The sequence below is a fragment of the Falco cherrug genome, chromosome 1, assembly GCF_023634085.1.
Source record: "Falco cherrug isolate bFalChe1 chromosome 1, bFalChe1.pri, whole genome shotgun sequence".
NCBI lineage: Eukaryota > Metazoa > Chordata > Aves > Falconiformes > Falconidae > Falco > Falco cherrug.
In genome coordinates, this window is record NC_073697.1 from 116,607,181 (window position 1) to 116,620,223 (window position 13,043).

The window sequence follows — 13,043 nt, forward strand, 5'->3', positions numbered from 1 at the left end:
TTTATTCCTAAATAGCTAGCGACCACTGGGCTAAAGACAGCTCTCCAGAAAGTGACCTTGAAGATCACACACCATTACCGATGCCTTGTTTAAATTGCAGAGAAATGTTAGGACTGCATAATAAGATGTTGATTGTCAGGCTGAGCAAGCAAGCTGAGATGAAGATGATGTGAGGAACTACTGCTTTGCCATCTTTGCCTGGACCATTCAAAATGCTTTTCTTGATTCTCTGTTCATCCATTATCTTTCCTCTGCAAACTTCCTGCCGATAAGTTTCAGCTCTTCTTGGACAAATATTGTTAAGAATAAATAGGGAGGCAGAGGAAAAGTGTTTGTTTTATACCTCAGTGGGGTGATAAAAAGAAATCACTAGGCAGGCTGCAGCCCCTGGACCATTGTTCCTTTGGTTTTTTGGCAGAAGCAGTTTGGGCTGTATTGATTTCTGGTGAAATGAAATGTTAACAAATGTATAGCAGCAATGGAAGATGTTTCCTTCTCTCACTTGTGAATTTTCTGAGCCTGGAGGATTTTTTAAACTTTATTCCCCAAACCCCTGGTTGGAAATTCGGTGAGCTTCATGGGAAAATACAGCGCAACAATTAGCTGTGTGTTCAGCTGGCTTCTCCCCCTGTAGTATCTGTGTCATGCGAGCCTGTCTGAGGTGTCTGAAAATGACAACAATTACACAGCCCCGAAACTTTGGACACCAGGCAACATAGAAGTGACGCTGCTAACTTTTTCTCCTTAAAAATCCTGATTATTTTAAAATTTAGTAATAAATATTCTCTTGTGGGGGGAGGTCCTGGGCAAGTTAGTTTCATTCCTGCCTTAGCCTTTATTTTTTTTCAACATGCTACCATACAAGCGTTACAATACCCTGCAAGCTGACAACGCAGCCTGGGAGCAAAGCTGAGTACCACACTGCTTGAGAAGTGGTGTTTCTTGTGGGGAAGAAAATCTGAAGCTTGCTTTGCTATTTTCCGTCTCCTAACGGGAAAAAGGCTAGGAAGGGGAAATTAATGGCGATCAGCCCCTCCTGGTGTCCACTGAATGCTTGCTTTTAAGCAGCAGATTTCATCCAAATCTCAGTAAAATGCATCTAATCTATGTACTTTGTGTTGTCGTACTCAGCTCATAAGCTGCCCTCCAGCACTGCTGCTGCGTTCCACGCTCTGATGCATCAATCCCATAATATTCTGATTCTCCATACGTGACCTCCCTGCACTGTACGGCTGTTTGCAGGGTTATCCAGGTGCACCACACTGTAAGTACAAGCTCCCAACACACTCTCCCTCCTGTAGTTTACGGCTTTCACTGTTCTGGCAGGGAACAAAAGGATCTGACCTTCCTGAGGGCGAGCGGGGAAGTTACTAAATAACCAAGTTCTCCCTTTCCCAAAAGGCTGTAAATTGTGCTGAAATAGTGGTTTCACGATATGCCAGATGAGAAGCTGCTGTAGGCCACCAAATGATTTTTAATTGGATGCGTACCAGAGGAAACGCTTTACCCTGGAAAACTCCCACCTTCCCTCCAGTGCTGAGCACCCACGCTGGCTGGCAGCTCTCTCCCACCATCCTCTTGCTGGAGGCACTGGTGATGTCCATGGGTTGGGGATGGTCATGGTTCACCCCAGGAAAGGACGCCTTCCCTTCCCCCGAGGCACAGGGATACCATCCAGCTTTCAAATGGCTGTTAGTGTCTCCTTTGAAAGCTCAAAGGACAGCTCAAGGTCTTTGGACTTGCTGAAGATTTGGCCAGGTGGGATGGACCCAGGTGCTGGGGTCAGGGTGGGCAGTGCAGGCAAGCCCACAGCACCCTGTGGGTTTGGGTTGGTTGGGCTGGGCTGGGGAGATGAGCTAGAGAGATGAGGGCAAGTGGAGGAAATGACTGTTGAGGAGAACTTCATAAATGGTGGCAAAACAAGGTCCCAAAGCCAGCGGGTGAGTGAGCTGGGTTTGTGCCATGTGTCCTTCAGCTGCAGCTTACACTCGTGTTCTTGCCTTTCTGCAGGAGGCAAGACAGCAAGCACCGCAACAGACTTCTCTTTTTGACTGTGTAACTTTTATTAAACACCATAAAAAGCTCCCTTTCTTTAGAATACAGTCCTTCCAAAAGGGGTCCTACACACTCTTTCTCCTCCTCTTGGTTATTTTTTCCGTGCTTTGACATCATTACATGAGGGACATTACCGAGCTCCTAACTGTGGAAGAAATGGTTCTGTGCCAAAATGTTCTGCTGAAAAAAAAAACCAAAAAAAACCACCAAACCACCAAGCCCCAAGTATTTTCCATGGCTCCATCTAAATGCAGCCAACTTGATTTTCTGTAGCTCCGGTTTTATAGGAGAGATTTCTGAAGTCCTGCCCTGAGGTCACCAACTTGTGGGGAAGTAACACGTGGTTGACCAGACTTGTGATTTTTCCCTCTCCAGCCAATAAGTATCAGTGCTACTTTTCACACTACTGGGGAATGACCCTAATTAGGCTTATTAAAGTTAGTTCTATATTAATTGTGTGGCCGTGATCCTACAAACACCTCTGCATATGTACAAACGTTATTAATGTTCAGAATTCCCGCCAAAGCCAGTGGGGCTGGATCCGTGCTGAAGCTTGAATGTGTTTATTAGGGCTGGTGAGAACAAGGTCTGTACCCAGACTTTCACTGCGTTTTGGTGTAAGAAAGGACTTTCTGATCACTGGTGCAGTGTTTTAGATAGATTGTCTAGAGGCGGAAGGAAGAGTTTCATACAAAATAAGACCTGAATGAATGATTTCCTCAAATTAAAGCCCAATCCCAAGATTTTGGGTTTTTTTCTTTTGAGGAAAAGATGGGTTTAACTTATTTTTATACCATGTTGTTGTGGCTGAGCACTCTATGGGTGCCTTCAGAGCTCCTTACCAAGTGTTGCCACTGCTGCGCCAGTTGCAGTTTCCTCGTGCGTTTCAGCTGCAAAACAAAGTAGCCATCTCCAGCAGCAGGCAGGAGCAGCACCGCTCACAGGGCGCTGCCAAGAGCATCCGAGCCATGTGAAGACTGGCTCATGTCTCATGCAGCTTTACCACCCAGAAATGCTGTTCCTGCCCATTCCAGGACCATGGAAGTGAGCAGTAACTGCAAGAGGTGACGAGGGGCTTGAAGCTGTGCCAAGTTTGCGTGCATCCACCTGACGTGTAAGGAACGCTGACCTTGCACCCTCCGGGGCTGGCACTGTCTTGGCTGGAGACCAGGTGTCCCCTGGGGACCAACAGTAGCCTGTCCCTCAGGCTGCTCTCCATCGTTTCATGCTTCAGTAAGACAGAGCAAGTTTCTTCATGAAACTTCTGAGTCTTCTGCTTGTCAGGTCTCTGATGCTGGGCTGTGATCTCCAGGAAAGGCCTCCTGGTGTATTTCTTTGTTCTTTGACTAATTGGAGCCTCAGGAAGGAGATGTGCACCATGGCCACGAGAGTGCTGCAGGTTCAATTCGCTGCAGCATGTCCTATTGAGAGCTTCCCAAGCTTCACTGCTGCCATGACTCAAAGTGTGTTTTCTCCTCTGGGCTATGGTTCATTAGTTCATGAATTAAACTTATTGCTTCTTTAGACAGAGGCTCTATGAGAGCATCCCATTGAGTTTCTTAACAGTTCTTGGGTTTGGTGATTCTGAGCTATTCAGAAGCCTGGTTTTGAATGTGTTGTAACAGATGGAAAGAATTCAATTGATTTGGGGGGGAAGTTTGCTTTAGGTCATTCACAAAAAAGAAGGGACATCACCTGAATGTGTTCCTTCAGAGCACTTCTTCCTTTCCACTGGTTTCACAAGAGCTGAAGAGGTGGGCAGCTTGGTTATGCAGGAGAGCCATCACAGGTCAAGGAAAGCCCTCAGCCCTTGTCTGGACCGGGTAGACAGCTGAATCTGAACAGTGGCTCTTATCACAAACGCAATGCTACCATTTGCTGTGGAGATCTCTAATGAGCCAGGAAGGCTGGAATTTTTCCAACACGTCACCCCTGTTGGCTGCCCTGCTATTTGGTCATGCTAAACGACTAGGTAAATAGGCCTTTCATGAAACCTAACACCCGCCCTACCTAATCCCCCCTGCCTTCAAACTGTGGGGCTAATCAGTTGTTTTGACATAAGTGGGATCCAAATTCTATAAGGAACATGGCCAAGAAAAGTTCAAATCCAAGACCAAGATTAATGAGAACTTCAAAGAAATTTACCACCAAATGTTACTAATTTAGTACACCCTGTGTTTGAAACCAATGACCTAATTGGAAACTATATTCTTTAAAAGCCATTATGTCCCAGCTCTTTAGTATTCGGGAGGTGGCTTCTGAGATCAGAGTCGGTTTATGTCATTTGGTAGCATGGCACAGCAGATTTTTACCCCCACCTTCCTAAAACTGGGATAAAATATCCTGCTGTTGACTGCAATAGGTGATTGTGCTCTTAATTCACAATAAATAACAGATTCATAATCAGACAAACAATTTCCCTCTGCTCTTCAATAACTGAGTATAATATTACAAATCCTTTAAAGCTGGTTAAAGAAATGAAAGGCCTGATTAACTTGGCAGTCATGTTGCCAAAAAGTCAGCACATTAAAAAAAAATGTACTTAGTGTAAAAATTTACTTTGTTACACTGGGTGGTTGGTACATCTGCCTTCCTAGGATTTCACAGAGGTCTAGATAAGTACATGGGCAGAAAAGCCAAGGAGAAAATCAAATCACTGATCCCTTTAGCAAAGACCCACCAACTTGCTGTGGAGGTCGGGCGTGCTGTGGTGAGCTCAGGCACATCCCTCTGCCTTACCTTCTTCCTAGCACTGCCACAGGGTTCCACGCTTTCCTGAAAGGGCCCTGCTGTCACCTGTGATGGGGCTGTTTGTCCTGCACCAGACCATGCTGATGCTCGTGCGGAGAGCCGGGCTGGAGGCATTCATGCTGCAGAGCCTGCAGGGTTTTCCCAGCAGATGAGCTCAGTGAGGCCAAGGTGGGACTCATCTCACCTCCTGCTGTGGGTGAGAACGTTCCATAGATGTAGACTCTAAATTACAGCTTTCTGTATGGGAGGGAGGAGGAAAATGTTTCTACCATGCACATTGACTTTAGTGTGAATGGTACCATCTTCTGGCAGTGGCTGCTCCCCTGCTCTGACTGCAGGGAGATTGTGGTGACAGCTCAGACTTGGCTCTTCACCTCCTGAACATCAGTGAGGACGCTCAAGAAGATTCCCCACCCTCAGCAGTGTGCCCATATCCCACAGACAGGCTGTGAAGGAGCAGCACAGCCACCCCCACTTTGCTGAAGACAAAGTGCCCTATGCTGGGATTGCACTGGGATTGCGGACGGCTGCATGGTGAGGCTACGCCAGGCAGCAGGGATGTCAGTTTTTATAGTTAGAAGTTCTTCAGTTCAAAAGCTGTGAGACTTTTTGAAATGACAGAGTTTATTTAAAGTAATGAGAATTTATTTCTTGCCATTGAGGATACTGGTGTCTAAGAAGCAGCTGTAAAGCAGTGTCTTCTCAAAAAATCTTAATTGATTGCTCTGGGCAAAATAACAGCTCTGGAAGGATCTGTAGAGAAAGTTTTGGTCCATACACCTGAATTAAGTTAATTTTTTGGGATGTACTGCAATCCATTTCAGACACTGCAGAGGATCTGGGATACCACGTTTACAAACACTACCATCTCCCATGCAGTTCTTACCCCAGCGCTAAAGTGGCAAACAGACCATGAAAGGCGAAATGTGGGTTTTGAACACAAAGCCAGGCTGTGAGCTGCTTACCTGCTGCTGCAGAGGGGAGCCAGGAGTTCCCCTGGGGCTGGGGGACCCAACCGTCAGGCCTGCTGTTCTCCAAGGGTATTCCAGCAATCTGGAAATAAAAGATAATTTCTAATGGAGATTACATGATGTCTCAGGTTAATAGCTGGTGTTTTCCTTTCCCAAATCAAAGTGGAATTCCCCCTTTCTGCCTAACTTACATGCAGAGAGCAGTTATCAGTCAAAAAATAAATAAAAGAACAGCAAAAGAGAAAAGAGGACTTGATCAGGCTGGAGCAATTTGGATACACGCAATCTTTAAGAAAGATTCCTGGTTTTCACATCAGTGATATTTTGCCGATAACTGCTTAGTGAACATCAAGGAAGGGTTCTCTTGGGTCATTTTCAGAAAACAGTTTAAAAAAAAAAAAAAAAAAAAAGGAAAGGAAAGGAAAGAAAAAACCCCAAAGCAAAAGGGGTCCTTTGCTGGCTGAGGAGCTGATTCCTGCTTGCGTATGGGTTCCCTGGCATGGGTCACGTACAGCCTGGTGGCACTTAGGGGGGGTTGGGCACGTTCAGCTGAGCTAGACGATTCACCCCTACTGAAGACATTTCTGTGCGTGCCTGGTGTTAGCAAACTCATCCATTAGGCATTTATTAATTTATGCTGGACACCGATCCTTTCCAGCTCTGACAGGACAGCAGCCCCGTTCAAGGCGGTGCTGAAGCACACTCTTAAGTTGAAGGACTTGGTTAGCAGCCCTGCATCTGCTGGGGAGGGCTGGATATTTAAGTGATTTCCTCTCCGGGGCGTTACAAGCCTTGTGGGGTTTGTGCCACCTTAGGAGCCTGGGCAGAGCTTGAAAGGTTTAAGTGCAGGAGAGACTATATTTCCCAGAAAAGGGAAATTTGTATTTTATAAACCTCGCAGTACCCATTTTGCTCACATCCATTTTATGATTATAATTACTTAGATTACTTTTATTTTAGATGAAGGGAAACAATAATGAAAGGGTAACTAAATAAAAAGGCTCAGAAAAAGAAGGAAAACACTGTGGTTTCTGTTCAGAATTTTTAACCCTTCAACAAGAGGGAGGGCTGGATCTTTAGAGGTGGAGGAAAAGGCTGGCTTGTAGCTACATACAGAGCACGAAGATTTCAGTCTGCTCTTTTCAATGGAGCATTCATTCCTGCCCTGAAAGAAAGGTGAATCTCCATGCCTTTTCTGTGCTTAAATGAGTTGTGACTCTCCAGATGTCTGGAACAAAACTGGGCATTATAAATACATATATATAATAAATATTATATATCTACACACAGGGATTAAATACATATGTATAATGCAGTTTAAGTGAGTTTGGAGGGCAGGTCCATACTCCAGAAGGTCCTTTCCATTGGCACCTCAGAGTGACGGGCACTACAGAAACCAGCGGCTCACCTGCGTGTGCATCTCTGCTGCTGGCCGCTTTGTCACAGGTGAGTTACTGATGCACACAGCTGCCTTGTCAGTGCTGGGAATTTCCAGGAGACTTTGTCAAATGTGGGGGGTTTGATGGGGAAAAAAAACCCACCCAGATTTTTCTGCCAATGGGAGGTCTTCAAAAAGTAGGGGAGAACCCCACTACCTCCATCCTTGCTGGGGTGTACAGAGAGGGGACCACTGCAGCTCTCAGCCCAAGCGGGGGGCTGCGACGGGCACCGGGGGCTGCAGCATGTTGCCTCCATTGATTCATGGTCCCACCCTCAAAAAATGGAGCAACTGCCTTCGTCCCTGGCTGAGCTTGTCTGAGCCTCTTGCAGCTCTCACTGCCTGATGTCCACTATCCACAGAGCAGCACCAAATGCCTGTGACCACCCTCACCCCACCCCCCCAGCCCAGGGCTCCCGGATGGGCTCTGAGTCTGAACGAGGCTTTTCAGCTGTGAACAACAGATTTTACGTGAATTAGATAATTAAGATAACAGCCAGTTAGGGTGTTGCTGGCAGGTTAGGGTCTGGCTGCAGGTTCCAGCGCAGAGCCCAGCCCCGAGGTCCGGCGAAGGGAGCTCTGTTCGATGCTGGGGTTGTGCAGGCGCAGTGGAGGAGCTCAGAAAGGCAGCTGCAGTGCCTGTAACCTGCTACAGTAAACCAGAGACTATAATCCTGTAAATGCCTTGGAGTGTGATAATTGCTAAAATAAAAGAAACCTTGAAGCAGGGACTTGTGATCGCTGGAGACCTCGTGTCTTCATAGACACCCCTCATACCTCTTCCAGTTCTCATTTCAGTGGTGGAAGCTGCCCGCCCTTCTCCCTGTAACCTGTAAGACCCCACAAAGGACACGAAACTTGTTCTTTCCAGGAGCTCCCACCGCATTGGGCTATGCCTGCATGTTTGAGATGCCCAAAGATCAGAGGACCATCCACACTGCCTGGATTGGGTTTGCTGAATTTTATTGACCTTTTCTGGGAGTTCCACTGAAAAAAGGGACTCAGCATCTTTTTCTGGATCCCTCATGAGCCCCAAGAAGCAAGTGCCATGTTGTACCCGCTGCAAAGTGCATGGCAGACTCCCAGGGAAGCAAGCAGATGTATTGGTCTCTGTGCAGTGGCAATCAGGAAGGGAATTAAAATTATGATATGTTGCCATGGTAATGAAGTCCCAGGATTTGGCTAGGAGGAAAAGTGAGGTTGTAGCTAGCTGCTCATGAATTCCTCAGTAGGCTTTTCAATACTCTGTTTCCTTTAAATGAAATTGGAGAAAGACTTGCAGTTCATAGTGGGGATAAAATTTTTATGAAGCTAAATCTAGGCAGTGTTTTAGTGTCAGTCAGCATTAACCCACAGCATGAACACATAAATAATTGAAATTTCAAATACCCCAGTGCTCTGGGTTAGAGCAGCAGCAGCACTCGAGGGCTGGTGCTCCGCAGGCAGCCCTGGGCAGCCCAGAAGCTGATGAGCCTCTTCCCGAGCAACCTGGGCATCCTGGGCTGGATGAAAACACCCTCCCCTGCATCCTCCCACTGCCCCACTTTACAGGATTTCTTCTGGCCAGAATCAAACAAGATAAATCTGACAGGTTTCCTCTGGCTTGCCGCAGGTGAGTTTAGCTGCTCAGGGAAGTCTCTGCAGCGCTCTCTTGAAGACGAGGTTTCTGCTCAGTGGGCTGGGGTTTGTGTGTGTGAGATCGGCTCGGCCCTTGCCAGGAGCCCATTGAAAGAGAATCCTGAAACAGGTGGACAGAAAAATAAACACAGCTAATAAAAAAAGATCATAGAAATGTAGCAGAGTGAAAAGCTTGTGAAGCGTTGCTTGTTCGTGAGGGTCATGATTGGTTTTGAAAAATGGATATTTAATGAAGATTTAAAAAAATAAAAAATTCTTGGGCTTTTTTTTTGACCAACCCTTCCCTTAGTTCCCCCTTACATCTATAACAAGCTTAAGTAAAGCTGGCTGAAAATTAATTTGCAAAGAGAAAAAAAATAATTATAAAAAACAACTTTTAAAGTATTCAGCAAGAATAACAGTAGGAAAAGGAAGCTGGCCCCAATTTTTTCCTCAAATTTTATTTTTATAATTCTTTTTTCTACTTTTTCTTCCCATCTCCCTTTTACAGAGGCAAATTGGGAAGGTAGAGGGTGAGAACAGATCACTTATCTGCAGAGCAGGACAGAGGGCCAGCGGGAAAAGAAAGGGAACAAAAGCAAAGCAAAGCAAAGTGGCAGGTTTGAGGGCTTTCAAGGACCATTTTCAGGGAGAAAAAAGAGACATTTTCTTGTGACAGTGAGATGTTCTACATAGACAAAGGGGCTCAGATGAAAAATGCTCACGAGAGAGAAAGAAATTGCACATGAAGACTTCTTCCCTCTGCTGTGCTCCACCGAGCAGCTGGTCAGGGAAGATGGGGAAGGGGCACCTCAGCCAGCCGCATCCTGGTGGCCTCCGCTCCGCGGCTTGCCGGGCATGGGTACAGCTTCCAGCCCCATCCCCCTCTGCTCCGCCCGGGACCCTCGTACACACTGCCTGCCTCTGCAGAACCAGCGAGCTGCTTGGATCTTGCAGCAGACCCTGCCAATGTCCAACCCTCCAAACCATTTAGTTTTCCGTGTTTATTCCCTTGTTCCCATGCAAGCACTAATGCCAGGCAGGATCAGCAGCTGCTGGGAAGGGGAAAACTCAGCTTGTCGTGGCAGCAGCATGGATGTTCGTTGGGTACATACATGTGCACAAGTGAAACTTCACCCTTGCTATTGCAAGATGGGTTACTGTCGGCTCGGCTGAGGGTGGCTGTATCCCTGCACTGCAGCATGCATCGGTGTTTCGTTCAGCTCTGGAGGTTGATAATGTCAGTCTCACAACAATAATCCCACTGTGGTTAGAAAACAAGCATTTGACTGTTAGAGGACACAAGTGGAGGTGGATCAGCTTGATATTGCAAAAACTGCTGGATGAGACATGCCACAGCCCCCTTCACCTTCCTTGGTGTGGAGCCGCAGCCCATCCATGCTGCAGTCAGGGTGATTGCTAGGAACAAATATCTCAGAGCCCTTCTCAGCTCTACAATAACTCTAAAAAGCTGAAAACAAAGGGTGAAATAAAGAAATCAGCACACCATCACCTTCTGCAGGGCTCCTGCCTGGTGCCTCTGCTGGGCAAGAGAAAAAGAAAGGGGGTCCCTGAGGAGCTACCCTTGCGCCGCAGGATGGCACGAGGGCACATCAGTCCAGCTGTGGCACTGGTGAAGGCTGGAGGGTTGCAAGCACTGAATTTCATAGAGATTGGGAATTTGTGGTCCATCCCAAGAGGCACACCTAGCTCTTCTCAGCGAGTGTTTCCATTTCCACCAGTGATTGCGTTTGCTATAACCCACCTGCCAGAGAGGCTGGGCTTCGTTTTTGCTGCCCTGGCACAGACCAGCTTGCTGATCCTCTGCTGGGATGCCTGGCCAGCTAGAGGGCTTTTTCCCCTTACCTGCCTCTGTCCCTGCACCTCCTCCTCTGGGGTGGATTTGCAGTGGACCTTCTCTGAAAAACAAGCAGCACTGTGTCCTGGAGCTGCCTCTGGGAGCCTCCAAACCCTTTCAGCAGCCCACCTTCCATATTAATCCTGGACAAGTGTCTTTTGGGCCCTTGTAAGAGGGAGGAGCAGCAACCTGGAGGCAGCTGTGGAGGTGAGGATGGAGCACGGAGCTCTGAGCAGCCAGAGCTTCCAGAAGTGCCTGGGGGAAGAGGAGTCCTGACCCTGCAAGAGGAGGGTCTGGGTCTAACGGCCCCAAGGAGGGATGGTGCTGGAGGGGGTTAGGGTGGGGGTGTTTCTTGGGGGGAGACCCAAATTTGCAGCAAAGCTCATCTCTTTGCGAGGCTGAGGGGATGAGCATTTTGAGCAAATGTTGGACGTTAAAATAAATGTTAGTGGCTGTTGCATGTTCTTTGCCTTCTCTCCCTGCAGAGCGGTGGGTGGATGCCAGTCTGGGGGGGTGAAGGGGGCGCAGGGGACCTTCCCCACTGCTTAAGTTTCCCCAGGTACCTTCTGTGGAGCCGTTGAGGGGAGCGGTGCTGCCTGGCAGGGACTTAGCACACCAAGAGAAAATAAACATGAGGAATTACTCCTGGCTCTTTCTCTTTGGTGCTACACTTGGGCTGGCTCCACTGTAACATGTGGATAAAGTGCCAGGCTGGCTGCTGTTGGATCAGGAGGTTGATTTTGGATCTGGCTTTTTTGTTGTTGTTTTATAGCCTGTATGGAAACAAAAGTGCCAAAGGAAAGACATTTTTTTCCACCCTACTGTGCTAAGCCAAGCCAGACCCATGCGATTGCTCACTCAGCCCGGGAAGCAATGGTCTGCAGATACTCTGGGACACAGAGGTGGGCAAAGTTGCTTATTTAAAACAACTTTTCTTCTTACTGCTAAGTTTGAATGACTTCTAGAGCTGGTCAGAAATGGAAAGCCACTGTGAGGTGTCTCTGGTGGGATTCTTTTGTGTCAATTGTTTACCTTCTGTAGACCTTAAAATTGGTTATATTTTAATTTTTAAGTTCAGAAATGCTCCGATGAACCTGATTTTCCTTTTTTTTTTCTTTCTTTCTAAATAATATTTCTCTATAACTGCTTAGATATAGTTTCTGCTTTCAGTACAGATTTGAACAATTGTCAGACTCAGTTTATGACATGCAATTTTACAATGTGCTGATCCTGAACAGAGATTTTTGAAAACTCTTCCGTTTAAATGGTTTATCACCCAAATGTTTCCAAGTCAAAGCTGACAATCGCAAATCTCTGGTAGCATGTTGAGGGAAGGGCTGATGTTATATCTGAGATTGGGGTTGATTTAGATTTCCTGCTAAGGAGCATGGTGCAGGCTGTAAATAAAATAAGCAGGGAGAAGTTAAATCTGAGCAGGACTACAGTGTTTTTTAAGAGCAATTCTTAATTAGACAAAAGTTTCTCTAAAGCTTTTAATGGCTTTTTCTGATAAAGGCTCCCATTTAGGTCAGTTTCATATTTTTTCAAAGAAGTAATATTAAACTGTTAAATCCCCAGAGGTAACAACATGCCAAAACAACAAAAACTTCCAGCTTAAAAACAAACTATATTTTACTGAAAGAATGAAAACTTCCAAAGGAAGTATGAACTGCTTCCTCAGGAAGGATGGGGACTGGGAAGACCCTCCACTTACTGAAAGCATTCTTCCAGCAAAAGCCACCTAAAATAAATTCTCATTTCCCATTGGAAATGTACAGATCTCCTATCAGCTGGAAAACATTGTCTTTTGGCATTAAAAGTAATTGCTAGAAGTTCTTAACCAGAAACAGAAGGTAGGCTGGGTAAAGGGAAACCTCCGTGGGATGTGTTGCCTCCCATTTGCAACCGTTTTGAGGGTCGGAAGGCATCTGAGTAGGGATGGCAGGTCCGCGGTGCCTGGCTTAATGAGGCAAATCATTGCAAAAAGACAGGTCTTTAATGGCAGGCACTGGAGGTGTTGAGTCTTTATTACAGCGTTCTCGGGGGTGCTCCTTTTAATCAATGCCTGGATGGTCAGATTAGGTCTGTTTGCTCTCTTTGGTGAATTACTGTGCAATTCGGCATTAACGAAGGTCTAATTTTATAGTGTTATTGTTAAAGAAGGTAATACAAGCCTGGGAATACTGGCAAGGAAATAAACTTTTGAGGTCCATGCCAGTAGTCAGCTCTCTGAACTAGCTGTGGTAAATGAGTAGATCAAATAGAACTTTGACTTTCAGCTCCAACAGAGCCACCACCCATTTTGCAGACTTGCCATTAAGTTCTCCCCAATGCTTTTTAATTATGTTTCTGT

The 13,043-nt window shown here is 46.4% G+C and overlaps 1 long non-coding RNA gene across 1 annotated transcript in view; it reads left to right on the plus strand.

Annotated features, from left to right (window-relative positions):
* Positions 1-805: 805 nt before the first annotated feature.
* LOC114017399 (uncharacterized) overlaps positions 806-13,043 on the plus strand; it is a 69,260-nt gene continuing 57,022 nt past the window's right edge. The window contains exon 1 of the long non-coding RNA XR_003562451.2: positions 806-1,264. This is a non-coding gene — a long non-coding RNA (uncharacterized LOC114017399). The remainder of the gene's footprint in view (positions 1,265-13,043) is intronic.